At 41.8% G+C, this 20,811-nt stretch overlaps 1 protein-coding gene across 6 annotated transcripts in view; it reads right to left on the minus strand.

Moving 5' to 3' along the window:
• Positions 1 to 20,811, minus strand: part of WDFY3 (WD repeat and FYVE domain containing 3) — a 185,563-nt gene that overhangs the window by 141,985 nt on the left and 22,767 nt on the right. For 5 of the 6 annotated variants that reach the window (XM_069780713.1, XM_069780692.1, XM_069780703.1 and 2 more), the window contains exon 2: positions 4,088 to 4,182. The exons of the other annotated variant lie outside the window; for it this stretch is intronic. The gene's annotated coding sequence lies outside the window, so the exon portion shown is untranslated. The remainder of the gene's footprint in view (positions 1 to 4,087; positions 4,183 to 20,811) is intronic. 6 annotated transcript variants of the gene reach the window in all.

A 20,811-nucleotide genomic window follows, 5' to 3' on the forward strand; every position in this document is an offset into this window, starting at 1 on the left:
TGCTTTTTTTTTCTTCCACCACCTTGAACAGTTATTCCTGCATCTACAGGAACATGTCTTTGAGATTTCTCCCAGGCAGCTTTTTGAAGTTATAATCAAACAAGAGAAAGCTCTAAACCTAGGTTTACTGAGCCTCCAGTTTGTTTCAATGCATGGGACCTAGAGTCTTTCCATGGGACTGCCTAAGGCTTGCCTTTCAAAGACTATCACTTACTAGTAGTAGTAGCTCTTCCAGTACTCTCTATTTTGGATGTAAGATGGGGCACGAAAACATTCACAGCATTTTTGCTATTCCAATTACACCACTGGTGCACCAGGTCTCTGCTGCTAAGGTGTATGTATTATCAACTTAATTTGTAGTTTTGCTAGAAAAACATTTGCTAGGATACCAAAGAGCAAGAGCCATACTCCAAGAAGTCAGGAAAACAGCAGTAGGGAGTACAGAACCAGAGAGCAGCATCTCCACAGAATTAACCTCAATAGAGACAATTTTTTTCCCTTGCTATGTTTCACATCCATAAGAGACTATGGCATCACCAACAGACGGGAACATATCAAAGGGAGTTTCAGGCGTTACTCTATCACTAGCAAAAATAATTGATCCAGTGTGAAATATTGGTGCTTACCTCTAAGGAACCAGCAAATTAATCTTTCACAATAACCTGACAACTATGGGGAGTGCACTGTGTACGCAAAAGCACAGCACGCAAACATCCCTTTCTATCACAGGTAGCTTAAAACACGACAGTATGTCAGACTTCTCTAACACTATCCCAGATGACAATTACTCCCATATTTCATATCTTATTCCACAAAAGCTCTTAAATATGGTCACTTCTCCCTACTCGTACATTTTCTCTCTATGGCAGACTAAAGGAACTACTACAAATAAACAAGCATTAGACCAAAGTCCTGAAAGGAAAAAAGGCTTGAGGTGCTGAGGGAAGCACTGATATCTCCTCCAGCAACCTAGCAGAAAGAAAACTAAAGTTATTTTTGCCTCATGTATATCTTCAACAAGCCAAATAATAATCCACATCATGAACACCTCAAGCACTGCTTCTCCTTGCGCCCCCCCCTCCTTCCTGAACCTCACACAACCACTCAGACAGCAGCATGTTTTGGACTGTGCATACAGAAATGCAAAAAGAGGGGCTGCAGGAGCAGCCTGCTTTCAGAGTCCAGACAAGCTGCTGTAGCTGCATTACAGTGACCAAACAGAGGGAGGCAGCCCTACTGTCAGCTGCCTAACTGGATCTGTTGCTATGCCATCGGTGGAAAGACAGGGAGGAGACACTGCTAGAAGCCTGCAAGAGCAGCTGCCTATTCCACATTGCCTAACCTCCTGTTCCCCTCCGGCACAAGAAAAAAACCCTGGGACTTTCCAAGAGTGTTGCTAACCTTCCACATGTGTAACTCTGCGGTGTCTTAAGACCTCAAATCCAGATACACCATTTTTTAAGGTAACAACCGTTTCCATTCAAGTACTAGGTTTCAGCGCTGTGATTGTACTAAAGGATAGGAAAGTACCACAAACAAAAGTGTTCGAAGAGGCCCTCCAACTCAGTAAGCTCAATATACTTAGGCTATGTACACTGACTGAGTTACTATGGTATAGCCAATAAACATCATGTGAGTCAGGTCAAACGAACACGTGCAAACACTTAACTTACCCCAATTACAAAGTCAAACACCTTAATATAAACTCTTGGTGGTGCCCATACCGCCTACTCCCAAACTGACATCATCTGCACATTTTGTAAGCAGACTCTACTCCACCACCTAAATCATGGATGCCATTATTGATAAATCCAGGCACAGCAAGCTAGTAAGGAAGCCTACTTCAAATGCCTTTCCAGGTGATCCTGAATCCCTGTTAAATACTCCTCTGAACCATTTTTAATAAATTTTGCTCCTGCAGTACAGTGATTTAAGGAAGATCCCATTTAAAAAAAATAAAAATCACTACATGTATTACATTCAAATGAACCTTCAAAACCTTATACGCTTCAAGTTGTATCACTTCTATCCCTCCCTCCCTTATGAATCCAATTCGTCTGTCAAGGAAGCAAACTAATTGGCTTGATATAACCTCCTCCTTGACAAATTCATGTTGGTTGGCTGTCTTCCCTTATCTCATTATCTTCTATGTGTTTATAAACTGCATCATGACTTTTACTATTGTCCATGTAGCTGCAGACAAGTCATGCCACAGCTGGAAAGAAACTCAACATGGCCCCACAGAGAGTCCAATCAAGTCAAATACAGCAGGCTCAGGTCAGAAAGGAATATAACGACAGCAGCGCTAAACCCAAGCTAATAAGCTCTGCCAGTTCTTGCATGTCCTTGGAACTGGAAGAACAGGATGCATAAAGTGCCAAGGAAGTATTTCCTACATAAGTATCTGAACAGCAGATCATGATACTAATAAAACAGTCTTCACAGGTTCACAAAACAGTCCGCATTCAACAGTCTGCTCGTCAGATTGCTTTTACTAAGTCAAGAGTGAGACTAACAAGAGAGAAGAGCCCTTCATCTTTTTTTATTCCCCATAAAGTAGAATATATTTAAAAAAAAAAATCTAAACACAATAGGTTAAAGGGAGCAAGGTATTTTCTATGAAAGTAAAAAAAGGTGTATTTCTATCAGACCCCTTGTGGACAGAATTATTTTTTTGTTAATGAATAAAACATTGGAGACTAAAGCAGCAGCACAGAGCTAGAATGAAAGCACTGATGTTGGAATGCAGGATTTCATACGGAAGGATGTGTTGTGGCGGTTTTGTCTTTGTGTGCTTTTGTCAAAGTAGAAGTGACACCTCCCCTTGAACATTTTACAACCCTCAGTTTTATACCAGGTAAGATAAAGATGGTGTTAACATATGAATAACTAAAGCTCTCCATAAGAAATGGCACCACTTACAAGAACAGTTGTTAAGCACTACATGCCACAGAGCTACATCAACCAGCATTTCCTTGTAGTAACGGGTCTTTTTCCACTGGATCAACCCTTCACTTTTTGTGTCTGTGATGCATTGCAGCATTTTTTCCACCCTGTTTTTTTTCTTTTTGCTCCAAAAGGGTCTGTATGTTAAAGGCTGTCCTAGCAAAGCTTGGACATTACTATTCAGTAGCCACACCACACACAGCTATGCTTTTAAAGTAAGCTAACAAAGATTAGAAATCCTTTACAGTAACCAGACAGGTTTAATAGATTTTAACTCAACTGCTGCTATGGAAATGCAGTTGCTTAGAAGCACTTCAACATGCCTACCTCTTCTACCCCCCTGCCCCATCAGATTTTACTTGCTACATTCATTTTTCATCAGCAAAACAAAGCACTACTGAATTTCATAGTTATGAGAGCTTTTTTGACTTCACTAGTCAAGAAGAAATCAATCCGGTGATAAAGCCACTTAATCTTCTTTAGCTTCACAAAAAATGCAAAAGTAGACTAGATTGAATATTCTACTTGCAAGAAGCTGCCTCTTGTAGGCCATAATATTTGTAGCAGGACTATACAGCTACTGGGAAAAACACAGCAAGTAGTCTACCCAGCTTGTACATAATCCAAAGAAACTATAATACATAACTGAAATGCAAGTCACTCGAGGCAAAAGTGGAGATAACATTACCTTTGTGTGGATACCGAATGGACCTCTCGTAGCCTGTCATTCTACTGAAAAGAGTATTATTCTCTCAAAGGAAAAATAAGAGACTTGAAAAACTCAAAAAAAAAAAATCATGTGTTATGATCTCATTTATTATGATCACTCTCACCTTTTTTTTTTTTAAGCCTATCAAAGAAAACCTCCACATTTAATGCAGCTTGACTCTGAGCATGCATCACGCCACACAACTTTCCGTGAACACCCAGCTATGTATTTCTACAGCATCTACACAGACAAACAAAACCCTAAATTTTGTTTGGGTAGGGTGATTTTAAACTGACCACATTCTGACAGTGCCTGAATTAACTCTCTGTGACAGGCAAATGAACTGCTTCACACAGAATTTATTGAAATGTGCACCAATTACAAATCAAAAGGCAATTTCTACAAAAGCTCTTAAGCATCCACATCACTAACCTCTACAGCATTCTTGGCATCAGGGCAAACAGCTTCAAGAAAACAGGGCCCATTCCTTTCTGAGGTTTCTCTTCAACACCAAAGCTGTTCTTTCACTAGGTAAAGTAAAAGGGAAAAAGGTTAGAATATAAATGTGACAATAAAATCACAGTTTTGCCACTTTGAAATGGAAGAGAAGAGCAGTCACTCCTATGACAACTGAACTTTCACAAACCTAAGAAATCTTTTAAATAATTCCTGGAAAAGGAGTTGTAGCAAACAAGAAATCGACACACAGCATTAAGCTTAAACAAGCATTATCTTCCCAATTAAATGATACTCACTGAGAGCACATGAATTACTACAAGAGTTACTATAAAGTGCAAGCCCAGTAATTAATGCACTGACAGCCTGTGATCAGCAAGTGCATCCCTCCGAGGAACTAAGTGATTTCTCATCATTACAGCATGGGAGTAAGAACTAAGCTGCATTGACCCCAACCCAGCTGAGCAACACTGAAGCTACTGAAAGTGCGTAGCTTTCCCTAGCCTCTCCCCTAGTTTTTCTGCCTCTTTTTTCAGAGTTATAAAATGCTTATCTTAAATTTGCAAGTGGACACACACAAGCCAACAAGGGGCACTGAGTTTGAGCTCACTTCAGCATGACTCCACAAATCCATCACGATGAGATTCTCCAGCTAACCCAAGGCAGGTGGCAGAGGCAGCAAAAACAGCACTATTCACTGTTGGACCTGGCAAACAACTAAGTACCTCAGTGAAATGCTGCACCTCGGTTAATTAGCCATGAGATGGCAGACCATTATTTTACCTCTCATTCCCAGTAAGACCCATTCGGCACTAGTGGTAGTTCAGGTGTTCCTACACTACGGTGCACTACGCAGTACACGCATACCTAAAGTAACTGGGTAAGCTTTATAATACAATTCACATTGTTTGTTGTTTTATTATTTTGTATATTAAAAGGAGCAGGGAAGATTTGGGGGGGGGGGGTGGAATTGACAAAGGTCAAAAAAAAGCAGCATAGTATCAGGAACCTTAGAAAGGCTTTGTGAGAGAGATGGCACTAACATGACAAACTTGCTCAGAGAGATGTTGCAGTGCTTAATAATAATAAAACATTTTCTTACAATGTTGTTGCATGCACTAAACACTTAAGTAATGCACCGGCAAGTGCCAGAGTTCAGCATTAACAGCTAAAGCAAGAAGTTGTCTTCTAACTCCATCCTCCATGACCATAAAATCCTCTGCTACTCCTGAGACAGGGAAGTGAAGTCAATTAACAAAGTACGCCATTTGAGACTCTCGGGAGGTTTTAAACTATGTTTGTTTTGTTGTAAGACTAAGGGCCCTTGCTTGTTGAGTGAAGCCTGCTTTTAGAAAGAACACTGATATTTTAATCTAGGAAATTGGTAAAGGCATCTGAGCAACAAACTAGAAAAATATACCAACGCCCCTCAGTACACAGGATGACAGGCTAGCGAGTTTGATTTCTAGAGGGATCCCTCCACACAGGCACTTCATGCGCTCACCCCACTAGCATTCTCAACAGCATCTTTGCTACTCCAACTCACCTACCTCTCCCACCCACAGGCCACACAGCATCCGCTTACAATTATTTTCTCAGGAGATTAGCTCCAGCGACCTACCTGCTGCGGTCACCCTAACTAAAATAAGCTAGATAAACTCGGACCAGCAGATATCCTAGAAGCCGGCCTCATGTGTTGCTGCATCCATGCCCATGATGCATATCATATGCAGTATCTTAGATGCTGCTTTGCCAGTGCGAAAGTCCAGGTTCATACCAGGCCTGGGTGACATACTGCAGGCCCGTGCTGCCACGCAGAATCATCAAGCCCAGGGAACCACCCTACAGTATCCTCGCCTTATTCAACGCGACGTGCCCATGGAAAGCCTTCATCCTCCACTTCTACCCATCTTGTGTCCCCTCACTTCCATCTCATCGTCATGCAACTGTTCGTGGGGAAAAATAATGAGTCAGCAGCCAGTACCAAATACTCTGTGTGCACAGCACTTGAAACAGTAGAAACTGGACCGCGAAACTCAGAAATGGAAGCAGTAGGGTGAGCACTTTTATTTTTACCTCTATAGAAGCAAGTTAAATATTTAAACTAAGAGGATAAACAAATGGCCCTTTTGTGATAGGAACAGTTACTGGGACTAGCGTGGCAGTAAACCTCAACACACATAGGGAATTGTAGTTTCTGCTACCTTCAACTGCATTTCACTCTATTAAGAATTTTATTACATCACCAACAACCTCTCAGGTTCAAAACGATAGATTTTTATTTTTAAATACAGACAATGGAAGTCTCAGGTAGGGGTTCCAAATCAGATCAGACCGCAATTAAGCCAAACTTAATTAACACTTACTATATTTGCAAAGCTCAAATGACCAGTTACACTGCAAGTACTCAAAACCCACAAGCTTACTTGAGCAGAAATCAAAGGGTAGTATCAGCATCTTCTCCAGCCAAAATTGTAAAAAACACCCTGAGGAAGTGAAACCCTGAAGACAGCTTGCAACCTTCTTTCATATGCTTTCTTTATTTGGTCTAACAGAAACTAGGTACAGTAACAAGAATGAACATTGTGGGAGCACCAAGGAACCATGCCTCCAACCTGGTCTTTTGGGACCTGAACCACCTAGTTTATCTATATTCCCACAGTACACCTGGAATGCCTTGTCTAAGTCTTGACTCCCCCACATTTACCCTACTTCCTTATTTTAAGTTTGTTAGGGTCATAATGGCTTGAGAAATACTTCATCAAAAGCATCTGCACAAAATGAGTTGTTTTGACTCGCAGTTTCAAAACCAATTAACACGAGGCGGGGCAGGAGGTGCTGTTTAAACATAGTTAACAAGAACTAAAGCCTTCCTTGGTGCCAAAACCAAACCACTCCTACTCTACTTACATCACCCAATCTTTAGTATTGCCCAAGCTTAAATTCTCCCTGTGGTTATCAGCTGAGTTACCAAAAGTGGCTGCAAAGCCAATAGCACACCCCTTTTATACTATAGCAATGAGAAAAAGGAAGTTTTCAACCTTGAATATCCCGGAAGACTGACATCCTCCAAAGAAATATAACTAAGCTAAGTAACAACAAAGCTTAGTTTTGAACCCAGTGGTCACAAACAGCAAAACTCTGGAAGCACCCAAGACAGTTCAAGCAACACCAGTCTCCTGCATCCCCCAGCCCACTGAAGGCTCGGAAGCATCCCAAGCAGAAATGGCAGCTAGTGTATGTCCTCCAACTACGCTACACTTGGACAAAACCCCTGCTGCAAGTTCTGAGAAAGGACAACCCTTTCTGGTCAGTGCCAAGGGGGTGGCATAGCTTGGTTACCTCCCACTTAATTGAGTCTCTGCTGTAAAGGAGAAATGCCTCTGGGAAATATACTGGTATGTTAAACACTGAAAATAAACCCCTTCCTCTTTGTGCCTGAGGAAAGGATCTCTGGTTTCCAAACAATCAATACACAAAATTTACCTTTCCTAGAAGATTTCTTGGGCCATTCACCCTCTCTCCATCTGACCTAGGTTCCTGACCCTCCACAGGGACAATGGACCTCCTGGTGGCACACAGGCACATAAGGGACTCCATGGCTGCACTGCCTACAGGCTTCCTTACCCATCTCTGTCCACTGAAAGGGTGCAGAAAGGGCAGACTGCAACTTTCCAGACATGCAGTGAGAAGACATGTGGCACCTTGCTCTCTGGCTAATGGCTTTCCCATCTGCAAATACCACACTATCCAGAGGCTGCTGAAACCCATAATGGAAGAGAAGCGTAGCGAAGAACCAAAGTACCCATTTTGTATTAGGTGTCTTCTCATGACCGTTCCAGAAGCATATCAAGTGGCAATTACCTCATGAAAAAGTAAAAGACAAGTAACAAACATAACAAAGAGTTGCCATGTTTCCACTTGCTGTGCAAAACAAATACCTGCATGATTTCTCATCCACCAGAATACATCTGCACTGATGTACAAGTGTCATGTACAGCGTGTGATTCAGCAGACGCCAGCACAACTGAGAAGCCATGCTGCCAGCTCCCAGCATTGAGTCACTTCATTTTCATGACCCACCACTGAACTCTGGCAGCAGCCACATCTATTATTTTCCAGAAATCAAGTGTCATTCAGAAAACAAGTTTCAGTCACCAAAAACACCCCCACCCATGGCTTACATAAAGCTCCCTGCTGCACTGAAGGGCCTCCTTTGGTTCAGAGTTAGAACATGTCATTTGCAACTATTTTTTCAAAACATAGTATTAGGGTGGCCAGCTTGAGCGTGACCAATAAAAAACTAAGTGACACTTCACAGCTGTTACCATCAAGCTTAACAGACATTCTCTTTTTCAGACAAGTCCCAGTCTACAGGCATTTCTGGAAGAGTTTATTTATGTAGCTTGTATAATTATATAAGATTATAAAAAATATTTTTCCATCAGATAAATAAAAGCTTTTGTTTTTAACTGCATAATACACTGGGTCAATATATATATTATAACTGCACTTTTTTATTATAAACATTTTTTGTTAAGATAAACAATATAGTCAACTGAAATTTGACTACTGCTTATCCAAACATTCTTCTTCAGAATTGATGCTGATAAGTTTAAATCAATTTCTAATACTATGTATGTATGATCTGAATAATTTCTCTTAGCTGCCATTACTTCTTTGACCTTGTCATTTAAGTAATTTGCTTGCTCCAAAATAAAACGTTTGCGCTCCTGCATCCCACCAGGTATTCCAAGAGGGGTTTTAGTTAGGTGTCTATTTTTATTTTTACTATCTCAGTACTTCTAGGCACTGTTTCTACAGTTTAACAAATCAAATAGAATTTGATTGCTACCCTCACCAGCCATCCCACAAAAAGTGCTGAATAACAAATCTCAGCAATGACAAACCAATTGGTTCCTGCAAAGCAGCAAATTGATGAAGTAACACCATAAAAATCTGCTTTTTTGTACATCTCATTTCTGAAAAAGAAATACAAATGCTATGCAGACTTCCAACTCAACTGCATTCCCCTCATTTAAGATATTTTGCAAGTATTCCCCTGTAGATAAACTACGTTTATCAAGTTTACACATACCATACTGGTGCCACAAAATATTAAAAAAATGAAAGCCCTAAAACAGCATCAGGTTTCTTCTGTGCTACACACCACAGGTATTCAACAGAAAACTATTCAGACCTAACTAGCCATTTTCCTACCCGTTTCCATGTCTTGCAAAGTTACAAAACCCACTTACATGTTCTATCAGAGAGAAGTCAAGGAAGACATTACATACAAAGAAAACGCACATCAGTGGGAGCTGAACAAGGCATTGATGTTGAAGCCCAAAACAGTTGTTGCTAGGAATTACAGTAATTGAGTGCTAGTACTTATTCCATGTTTGACAGAGATAAAATCCTGCTTCTAACTGAAAGAAATCAAAGGGATTATAAACATTACGTGACCCAAGTCCAATTCCTGCCTTTTCTAAGTAGAGATGTGTGCTTAGCACACATTCTCTAGATCACTGGTGCACTTCCAGATGCACTACAAGGGACATGAAGACAAAGCCCATCTTTAGCCAGTTGAGGCAAGAGATCAGGACCATATACCAGCAAGAACTGATATCTGAATTCATACTATTTCTGCTGTACATAGAATGTGAGAAAAGAAATACAAATTTAGGCAATACCTAAAGGAGGGGGGAAAAGGGGGATGAAGAAAGAGGGGTGTGGGGAAAGGGGGAGGGGGTAAAAAGGAAGATATCCCACTCTGTGAGACAAGGTGCCATGTCCCATGCCAACCCTCAAAACATAGACACCTTCACACTCAACAGGAAAGGGGAAGACCCTCACAAAAGGGGTCATAATGACAGATCATTACAGCTACCTTACTAGATACTTAGTAGAGCTATAAGCAATGAAACTACAGAACCCTTGACAGATATCTCAAGCACCATGTGCTCCAATGCCTTTCAGACAATAGTCCCTTCTTACTCTGAAAGATTCTAGTCTTTAATGGGTTGCATTTCAGCCAGATTCTTCTCAACATAGCAAAGCGCTAAGATATATATGCAAAGTGCCAACCAGGTACAATAAAAGGAGACATCACCCTAGAGAAACTGCTCGAGCTGCAGCTGCATTCACATCTCCTCCAGAAGCATCCTATACACAGAGAGGCAGAATACCAGAAAAGAACTTCAACAATTTGGCACTGGGTAGAATTTAAAAGCAAGGAAAGTTGAACACCAACAACTCAAGCTTTTTTTAAAGCAAGACAATGAAAGTCAAGGAATAAATCTAGTCTCATTTACTGCAGGCAAACTCTGTTGGAGAGCCCAAGTCTTGCTTCAGTGTTGCCGCAGTCATTTGGAAGAGTCAGGAAGACTCAACGCAACCCCTGATTTCTACGCCACTGAAAAGAAGTGCTCCATAAACTGTGCATTTATGTTAAGTCAAGGCCAAAATTAGACTGAAAAAGGAACAAGAAAATTATCCTACACACCTGATGTTACTTCACTCTTTAATTACTTCCTAATTAAATTTGCATGTGTCATGGTTTAACCCCAGCTGGCAACTAAGCACCACGCAGCCTCTCACTCACTTCCCCCTCCACCCAGTGGAATGGGGGAGAAAATTGAAAAAAGTAAAACTCGTGGGTTGAGATAAAGACAGTTTAATAGGCCAGAAAGGAAGAAAATAATGCTGATGATGATAATAATAATGGTGATAATAATAAAGAACAATAACAATAATAAAAGAATTAGAATATACAAAGCAAGTGATGCACAATGCAATTGCTCACCACTTGTTGACTGATGCCCAGTTAGTTCCTGAGCAGCGATCCACCCCCCTCCTCGGCCAACTCCCCCCAGTTTATATACTGGACATGACATCACATAGTACGGATTATCCCTTTGGCCAGTTTGGGTCAGCTGTCCTGGCTGTGTCCCCTCCCAACTTCTTGTGCCCCTCCAGCCTTCTTGCTGGCTGGGCATGAGAAGCTGAAAAGTCCTTGACTTAGTCTAAACACTAAGCAACAACTGAAAACATCAGTGTGTTATCAACATTCTTCTCATACTGAACCCAAAACATAGCACTATACCAGCTACTGGAAAGAAAATTAACTCTATCCCAGCCAAAACCAGGACAACATAATAGTAGATATTATCAAAGCGTAAGTTGATGCTCCAAATGGAACTAAATGTTCATTCCCCCTCCAAATGAACCATCAAAATCATGTACATTTAAATAGGTTAGTAAAATTTATTTCAAGTTGTCTTCAGAATATTCTCATCTACTGTACTCAATCCTCAATTTACAAAAGTCTTTGCCAAGGATGCACTAATCCACAATCACCCATAAACAGTGTTCTGCTCTTCACTGCAAAGAAATGTGCTTCTTGTAGAAATAAATCACTATCTGTCAGCATTAATCTCAAGATGCTCTCTACATAGATATGCTGAACTGACTTGCAGGTTACCTGTGACATAAAATTTTATTAATTGCTTGATAAGAAGCATTATCTTTTTACATAGAGGTTTTCCAATTAAGTAATTGGGTCTTAGTGTTACAGCACTATGATTCCTATCATAGAAATACTGGATGTTGTTTACATGTAAGTACAGAATGATATAGGCTGGAAGGCGTTTATGAAGGTCACGCGGCCTACCCTTTGCTCAGCACAGGGTCAGCTTAGATCAGGTTGCTCAGAGGTCTGGGTGAGTTCTGAGCATCTCCAAGGGTGGAAATCTCATTAACTCTTTGAGAAACCAACACCAGTGCTTGACTACCTTCATGGTGTAAGTTTCTATCCTAGTTGTAATTTACCTTGTTGCTGCTTACATCCAGTGCCTCTCATCTCTGTGCATCTCCAAGAGAATAAGGATAGTCAAGCTTTCTACAGTGGTCATCTCTTCTAAAATAAAGATTTGTCACCATGTACATACTTTGTAAGTTGATCAAATATCAAAAGACAGGGCCCTTAATCAGATCAGTCAAATACACATTCAAATAGTGAGTCCGTATTGTTTATACAAGTTATTATTTTATTTATGAAAGAATAAAATAAACCTTCGTGAACACACATAATATTTTCCTTCATCAAATCAGAAACAAAAACTAGAACAATAGAGAGGGGTTCTCTGTTTATTTCAGGAAGCTACTCCTTTAGCTCTCCACAGGAATGAGTAAAACCCTCTAGATACAGAGACAAACCCTGATTATCTAAATCACTGGTATCTAAAATTCTGAAATCCAAAGGTCAGATACTTCCCTGGAGGACAGATGCTCTGGCACTCCTGGTGAAGAGATCAGCTGCCCTGATAATATTTGGAGGTTTACAACACAATTTTAAGTACTATGTTCAATTGCCTTGGTGGTGGGGCATGGTTATTTTTTTCTTTTACGACGAGAAGTGCGTAAGTTGTTCCTAATAATACTCTCAAAAGTAAATAAAGATTTTTTCCCTCTCAATTAGTGTCTACATGCTAGCTTGCTCAATATAGCTACACCCACTGATGTTATATTGCATAATGTAATCAATATATCACTATGCTATCCCTGTCATTAATTCCAAGCTCATATTCATTTTTATTTAATTAATCACAAAGTTACAATTTCCTAACAAGGACTGAAGGCTGACCTATATTAAAAGGTGCCACAGGCTACTGGCAAACCAAAGACAAAGCCAGTCTTTTCACAGCACTGCATGGTGGGAGGACAAGAGACAACAGGCATAAATTGATACAAGAGACATTCAGACTGAATATAAAAAGAAGCTTTTTTTTCTCCCTACTGAGGACACAGAGGCACTGGAATGGGGCCCAGAGAGACTGTGTTGTCTCCAGCCTTGGAGGTTTTCAAGACACATAGAATCATAGAATCATTTAGGTTGGAAAAGACCTTCAAGATCATCGAGTCTAACCATCAACCATGCCCACTAAACCATGTCCTGAAGTACCCCATCTACTCGCTTTTTGAATACCTCCAGGGATGGCGACTCAACCACTTCCCTGGGCAGCCCATTCCAATGTTTGACAACCCTCTCAGTAAAGAAATTGCTCCTAATATCTAACCTAAATCTCCCTTGCCACAACTTGAGGCCATTTCCTCTTGTCCTATCTCCAGCCACCTGACGGAAGAGACCAGCACCCACCTCACTACAACCCCCCTTCAGGTAGTTGTAGAGAGCCATAAGGTCTCCCCTCAGCCTCCTATTCTCTAGGCTAAACAGCCCCAGCTCCCTCAGCTGCTCCTCGTAAGACTTATGCTCCAGGCCCCTCGCCAGCTTGGTTGCCCTTCTCTGGGCATGCTCCAGCAACTCAATGTCTTTCCTGTAGTGAGGGGCCCAAAACCGAACACAGTACTCGAGGTGCAGCCTCACCAGTGATGAGTACAGGGGGACAATCACCTCCCTGCTCCTGCTGGCCACACTATTTCTGATACAGACCAGGATGCTGTTGGCCTTTTTGGCCACCTGGGCACACTGCTGGCTCATATTCAGCCGGCTATCAGCCAGCACCCCCAGGTCTTTCTCTGCTGGGCAGCTTTCCAGCCACTCTTCCCCAAGCGCTGCATGGGGTTGCTGTGACCCAAGTGCAGGACCTGGCTATTGGCCTTGTTGAACCTCATACAACTGGCCTCGGCCCATTGATCCAGCCTGTCCAGCTCTTTGTAGAGCCTTCCTACCCTCAAGCAGATCAACGCTCCTGCCCAACTTGGTGTCATCTGCAAACTTGCTGAGGGTGCGCTCAATCCCCTCATCCAAATCATTGATAGAGATATTAAACAGAATCAGGCCCAACACAGAGCCCTGGGGAACACCACTTGTGACCGGCTGCCAACTGGATTTCACCCCATTCACCACAACCCTCTGGGCTCAGCCATCCAGACAGTTTTTCACCCAGTGAAGAGTGCACCCATCCAGGCCACGAGACACCAGTTTCTCAAGGAGTATGCCATGAGAGACAGCGTCAAAGGCCTTGCTGAAGTCAAGGTAGACAACATCCACAGCCTTGCCCTCATCCACTAGGTGGGTCACCTGGTCACAGAAGGAGATCAAGTTGGTCAAGCAGGACCTGCCTTTCGTAAACCCATGCTGGCTGGGCCCGATCCCCTGCTTATCCTGGACTTGCCATGTGAGTGCTCTCAAGACAAACTGTTCCACAATCTTCCCCGGTACTGAGGTCAGGCTGACAGGCCTGTAGTTCCCCGGATCCTCCCTCCGACCCTTCTTGTAAATGGGCGTCACATTGGCAAGCCTCCAGTCATCTGGGACCTCCCCTGTTGACCAGGATCGCTGATAGATGATAGAGAGTGGCTTGGCAAGGACCTCTGCCAGTTCCCTCAGTACTCTTGGATGGATCCCATCAGGTCCCATAGATTCCTGAGTGTCCAGATGGCGTAGTAGGTCCCTAACTAATTCCTCCTGGATTAAGGGGGGGTATGTTATGCTCTTCATCCTTACCTTCCAGCTCAAGGGGTGGAGTACCCTGAGGATGACTAGACTCACTATTAAAGACTGAGGCAAAGAAGGCATTAAGTACCTCGGCCTTTTCCTCATCTCTAGTGGCAACGTTCCCTTCTGTATCCATTAAAGGAAAGATATTCTCCTTGGGATTTTTTTTACTGTTAACATATTTGTAAAAACATTTTTTGTTGTCCCTTACGATAGTGGACAGATTTAGTTCTAGCTGAACTTTTGCCTTTCTAATTTTCTCTCTGTATGATCTAACAAGATCCCTGTACTCCTCCCAAGTTGCCCGCCCTTTCCTCCAGAGATGATAAACTCTCCTTTTTTTCTTGACTCCTAGCAAAACCTCCCCGTTCAGCCAGGCTGGTCGTTTTCCTCGGTGGTTCGACTTGCGGCACATGGGAATAGCCTGGTCCTGAGCCATTAAGATTTCCTTCTTAAAGAATGTCCATCCCTCCTGGACCCCTTTGCCCTTCAGGACTGTCTCCCAAGGGACTCTCTCAATCAGTGCCTCGAAGAGGCCAAAGTTTGCACTCTGGAAGTGCACAGTGGTGGTTTTGCTGACCACCTTCTTTGCCTCCCCAAGAATTGAAAATTCTATCATTTCATGGTCGCTAAGCCCAAGATGGCCTCCAACCATCACACCTCCCACCAGTCCTTCCCTGTTTGTAAACAATAGATCTAGCAAGGCTCCTCCCCTGGTTGGGTCACCCACCAGCTGTGTCAGGAAGTTATCTTCCACACACTCCAGGAACCTCCTAGATTGTTTACTCACTGCTGTGTTGTATTTCTAACAGATGTCTGGAAAGTTAAAGTCCCCCACAAGGACAAGGGCACATGATTCTGAGACTACTGTCAGCTGCTTGTAGAATGATTCATCCGTCTCTTCAACCTGGTCGGGTGGTCTATAACAGACTCCCAGCACAATATCAGCCTTACTGGCTTTCCCTCTCATCCTCACCCATAAGCACTCCACCTTGTCATCAGAATCATGCAGCTCTGTACAGTCAAAACATTCCCTAACATAGAGAGCCACCCCACCACCTCTTCTACCTTGCCTATCCCTGCTGACATGACAGGATCAAGCCCAGTGCAACTTGGTCCCATCTCACAGCTTGTCTGGCTGTGAGCAGGAGGTTGGACTACAGGCCTGCCAAGGTTTCTTCCAACCTGAGAGATCTTCAGAGTTTCTTTTCCCCACTGTAACGTATATAGTGAGTCTTAATCCCAGCGTCCCTTTCTAACATTTAAGGTGCAAAGTCAGTTGACTTACTGCTCTGCTTTCCCAAATCTCTCAACTGTATGGATTCTTTTAATTCTGATAACAGCCTTCAGCTTCCTGCCTATTCTGCCACTTTACAACAGGGAAGGTAACCTTTTTACCAGTGGACATAATTTTCTCTCCGGGCATCTGCTTGGGGGCCAGAATAACAGTCATTAAGCCTGCAGTAAATGAAAAGCAGGAGGAAAAGAACAGAGAGCAGACATACTATACGACATGTTGGGTAGAGGACAGGCCGTCCCAAGCATACAGACCTCCTGACTAGCAGAATCTTTTGTATTTGACTCGCATCCAGCCCTAGAAGATCCAAGCAGGTTTCTCAAGAGCCATTCCAGCTGCCATGTCCTGCAGGACATAAGTCCTGTGACAAGTTTTTCTCCAGTATCCCCAGCGTGGGGGCAACATTTTGACCTGTGCTAACAACACTTCCTTAACAAGGTTCACAGAGAATCATGGCATGACAATATTTCAGTGGTCCTACCTGGAGTCAAGTCAAGTCCAGGGTACTGCTCAAAAGCAGCTGCCCTGGTGTCCTGGTTTCAGCTCAGATAGAGTTAATTGTCTTCCTAGTAGCTGATGTAGTGCTATGTTTCTGAGTTAGGTATGAGAAGAATGTTGATAACACTGATGTTTTCAGTTGTTGCTAAGTAGTGTTTAGACTAAGTCAAGGCTTTTTCAGCTTCTCATGCCCAGCCAACAAGAAGGCTGGAGGGGCACAAGAAGTTGGGAGGGGACACAGCCAGGGCACCTGACCCAAACTGGCCAACGGGGTATTCCATACCATGGGACATCACATCTAGTATATAAACCGGGGGGAGGGGGTGGGAACTAACTGCGCTCAGTTCTGCTCAGGAACTAACTGGGCATCGATCGGCAGGTGGTGAGCAATTGCATTGTGCATCATTTGTATATTCCAATCCTTCTATTATTACTATTGTCATTTTATTAGTATCATCATTGTTAGTTTCTTCTTTTCTGTTCTATTAAACCCGTTCTTATCTCAGCCCACGAGTTTTACTTCTTTTCCCGATTTTCTCCCCCATCCCACGGGGGGTTGGGGGGGGAAGTGAGTGAGTGGCTATGTGGTGCTTAGTTGGTGGCTGGGGTTAAACCACGACACCTGGTGAGCTACCTTTGACCTATTTGCGTGGTGATGTACTCCAGGTAACGTTTTTGTAAGGACAAGAGCTGACCTTGCATCAAGTTAGCTCTTGCATCTGTGAGTCTGTGGGTTTTGTCCATCTGTGACATGGAGACATTGCCTCACAAATAATGGAGAGGTAGCTGTGCTTCCTGGCCAGCACCTCTAGCCTACACGCATCTCCTCAAGAGCGTCCTCACCCAAAAGCCTGGAACAAGGCTTCACAACATGCACAACACCAAGCCACTTGCTCAGTGCATGTTGAGTGAAAGGAAAATCAGGGCAGCAGGCAAAGAGGAAGCAGCCAGACAGGTAACTGGCCAGGCCAGGCTGCACACATTTCCCACCAGTTCTTCTGCCCTGGGCTAAGCACACTGGTTTTAGGCTGCATGCTGCACAGCTGGTGTCCAGGTATTCCCAGGGATCAGAAGAAACAAATTTGCAGAGGTTTTATTTCCGGCTTTCCAGCTAGCTATTTCTGTTCTACAAGAACTCTTTTCTGGTCAGAGACCTTGGACTCGAAGCCTTGAAGCACATGTATTCCAAGAAATTGTTCCCTCTCTGCTAAATTAAATGTTACTGTTCTAAGAAGGTCTCTGGGTCACATTTCTTTTTGCTAGAGAATTTTGCCAGCTCACACAGAGTTAAGGCAATAAGCAGCCTGACCATCAAAAGTACACATCAGTATATATTTAAACGTTTATTAATATCCTAAAGATTCTGTTCAACATTGCAACCGAACAAGATGAAGGTGATGATATACATAAATCCTAATAATAAAGGTTTACTTATTTATTCTATCACATGCTACAGCAGGAATCTTCAGCTCCCAGAGTCTGTTTCCAAAGCACACGTACAGCTATAAAACATTCCTGTAGCTGTTGTGGTGCTAGCCATCTCATTGCAATTTGCCAACTTTCACCTCTCAGAAGAGTGCTGCAGAATTCCAATTCTCATCTTGCAAAAGTGTCTTTTTACTCAGGTCCTTGAACTCCCATCTGTAACCAGTCATTTGTACTGAGTTTGCAAGGCTACCCCATATACTAGGACAGCCTTCTCCAAGTCCAAGTCATTTCTAACCTAACTGAGGTAACAAGCCACGTTAGAAAAGGAACATTAAGACAACAATTTCCATAAGTGTCTATTTTACTGCACAGTTTACCAGTTTCTGATGATAAAGGAGATGACGCCTTATTCCAATAGCTACCTGGAAACAAAGAAATCCACTGAACTACTACCACCATCCTGATAGGAGAGAGACCTTCTGAATATTGTCCAGGATTATTTACCATGTTCCTGGGAGAGCTTGTTCTGCAGACTGCCTGCAAAGTCTTTGCAGCTTTGGGTTCTGCCTTTTTGGCAGCTGCCAGGGATCTCATTTTGAATCAAACTCTTCCTGTCTTGACTGGCTTAATACAAGTGTTAGAAATAAAATTTTAAAAAATCCCAACAAACACCAACAGACTAAAACAATACTGAATATCCCAGTAACTGTTTCAGCCTGCAATGTGAAATCAAAGAGTGTCCAAAGTAAAAAGTCATCTTTTAATTTAGTGACCCCCAAGTTGAAGAGAAGATTAGCTCCCACAGCCATTTGTGGGGGTCAGACCTCCCCATGCGGCTCATCACTGGCACTTAATATACTAAGCTAATTGATTTTTCCTTTTTCTTGAACCAAAGAGAAACTAAGGTACTGCAGATCAAGTCCTAAAAAGAAATAAAAGAAGTGTCTAAATGGAGTCACTGTTAAAGTAATCTGCAAAAATTATGAGCAGGTACTTCTTTCTCCTCTTCCAGGAAGTAGCACTCAGCACTTGAAACACACTAGTCTGTTTCTCAAAAGGACTTGACTTTACAACTGGGAGAGCTCAACAGAACACTCAGTTCACGGGCTTTAATTTGTTCAGGCATCATAGCTAAATTTTCATTGTGTGCGTATTTAAAATATTTCCACACAATGGATCTCATGCTGTTAAATTCACATTCAAAATTCAAACCAATGTTCCTCTAGTGTCTCCCCAGACAATCCCTTCATTTGTCAGTTCATTCATTGCTTTTTCCTTTCCTTTAGTCTGAGACGTTAGATCCAAGAGAGGGATCACAGGCCAAAGATATCTCATAATTCACACTCCTGATGATTATTAATCAGATTCAAACCACTAAATAATACCCATTTTAATCCTCCAGTTTACAGTGTAACTTGATGTATTGCCTGGCAATCCTAAGAAGTTGAAAGCAGAAGAATGCAGATAACAGATTTAGTTTTCAATGTTTTCTTTCTGTCCAAGCATGTATTCCACACAAAGAGAACTTGTCGTGCCAAGACTTCAGACACGAAGTCTTTACACAAAAAACCACAAATGAATTAAAGCCTTCCCTTCAAAGCACAAGATCTGTAAAAAGACTCAGTAGGAAGAAAGTTTCAGATCCAGACCATTTCAAATGGGTAAGTTTTAACACACACAGGAAAAAAAAATATTAAAAGACACTGAATGACTTAAGTCAAGGAAGTGTCACTTGCCAACATGAAATTGCAATGTCTCTTCAGTCATCCAGTAATCTCACTACTTGAGTGGTCTGTATGATCAGCCATGAGAAATATCTTAAGAGAAAAGTATCAATAGATCATAATTTTAACTCATTTTCCACAGTTATCCAGTTCTCCCTGTTACCATGGACACAGAATTATATATTTATTAGTAAATATTTCTAACAGATTTGTAGTTGAGTTTGCATATGCATGAATTTTAAGTTTCTGTCTGGACTTGTGTTGTGGTTTGCGGGGGGGGATTGGGGGGGGCTGGTTGGTTGGGTTTTTTGCTGGTGGAGGGAGAGGGGACAACATTTAGGTAGAGGAATATAGCAACTACTTGATGATACAATTTAATTCTTCCTTCCCCTTAACACACTCTTACTCAACTTGCTCCAAATATGATTTGAAGAATCTCTTCTTCCTCTGCCTGTAAGCCACAAACAATATCATTCTTTTACAATTTCTTCCTCTACTATCCATCTGGAGTATTTACCAAATGAAAAAATCCTACTATTCTTATACTAAATGCAATCTTAGTTGGTCACAATTATTTTTCCTATTGCGAAGTTAAAACTACTGAAAAATTCTGCACTAAAAATATCAGAGTAAATCAGAAAAAACATGATTCTGGCTAAAATTATTTGTGCCATAACCAAAGTGTACAAAAAATATGTCCATAATGAAAAAAACTAACAAAACCAACCCAATACCATAAAATTTCATTACCATTCTAGTACCTAAGAAACAAGCAAACATGAAGTAAAAAGTAAGCTAAAAACTGGTGAAGTATAAAAGCTGTATGCTAACACTATTTAAAAACTGTTGTTTATTTCTGTTCAGATTTATTTTTCAGGAAAAAAAAAAGTTTCCTTACCTTACAGTTAGTTTGAAAAATATCATTAAAGACACCAGCTAATCAATTTGATGACTGTAGATTCCTACCAATTCTGTAAGGAAATGTCACGTCTGGCTTGCTGCCCACATCATTAAATAATCATAATAAACAAAAGTTTCTATGGTTGTTATTTTGAAGGAATCAGGCTTTTCACAACACAGTCAGAAGTATTTAGGTTTGCTATGATGAAGCAAGGAGAACTGCTGAACACTGCAAGGTACCAGAATAATTGCTTAACCAAGATACTAGACCTGTATGCTTTTCAACTTCCAAACACCACAGATTTTCATATGGCAACCCAGGTCTGTCAGGAGATCTCAAGCTGGAATTAAGTTTCTTTAAAGAGACCAATTTCAGCAATAATATTTTGCCACC

Source organism: Haliaeetus albicilla, chromosome 1 (assembly GCF_947461875.1).
Source record: "Haliaeetus albicilla chromosome 1, bHalAlb1.1, whole genome shotgun sequence".
Lineage (NCBI taxonomy): Eukaryota > Metazoa > Chordata > Aves > Accipitriformes > Accipitridae > Haliaeetus > Haliaeetus albicilla.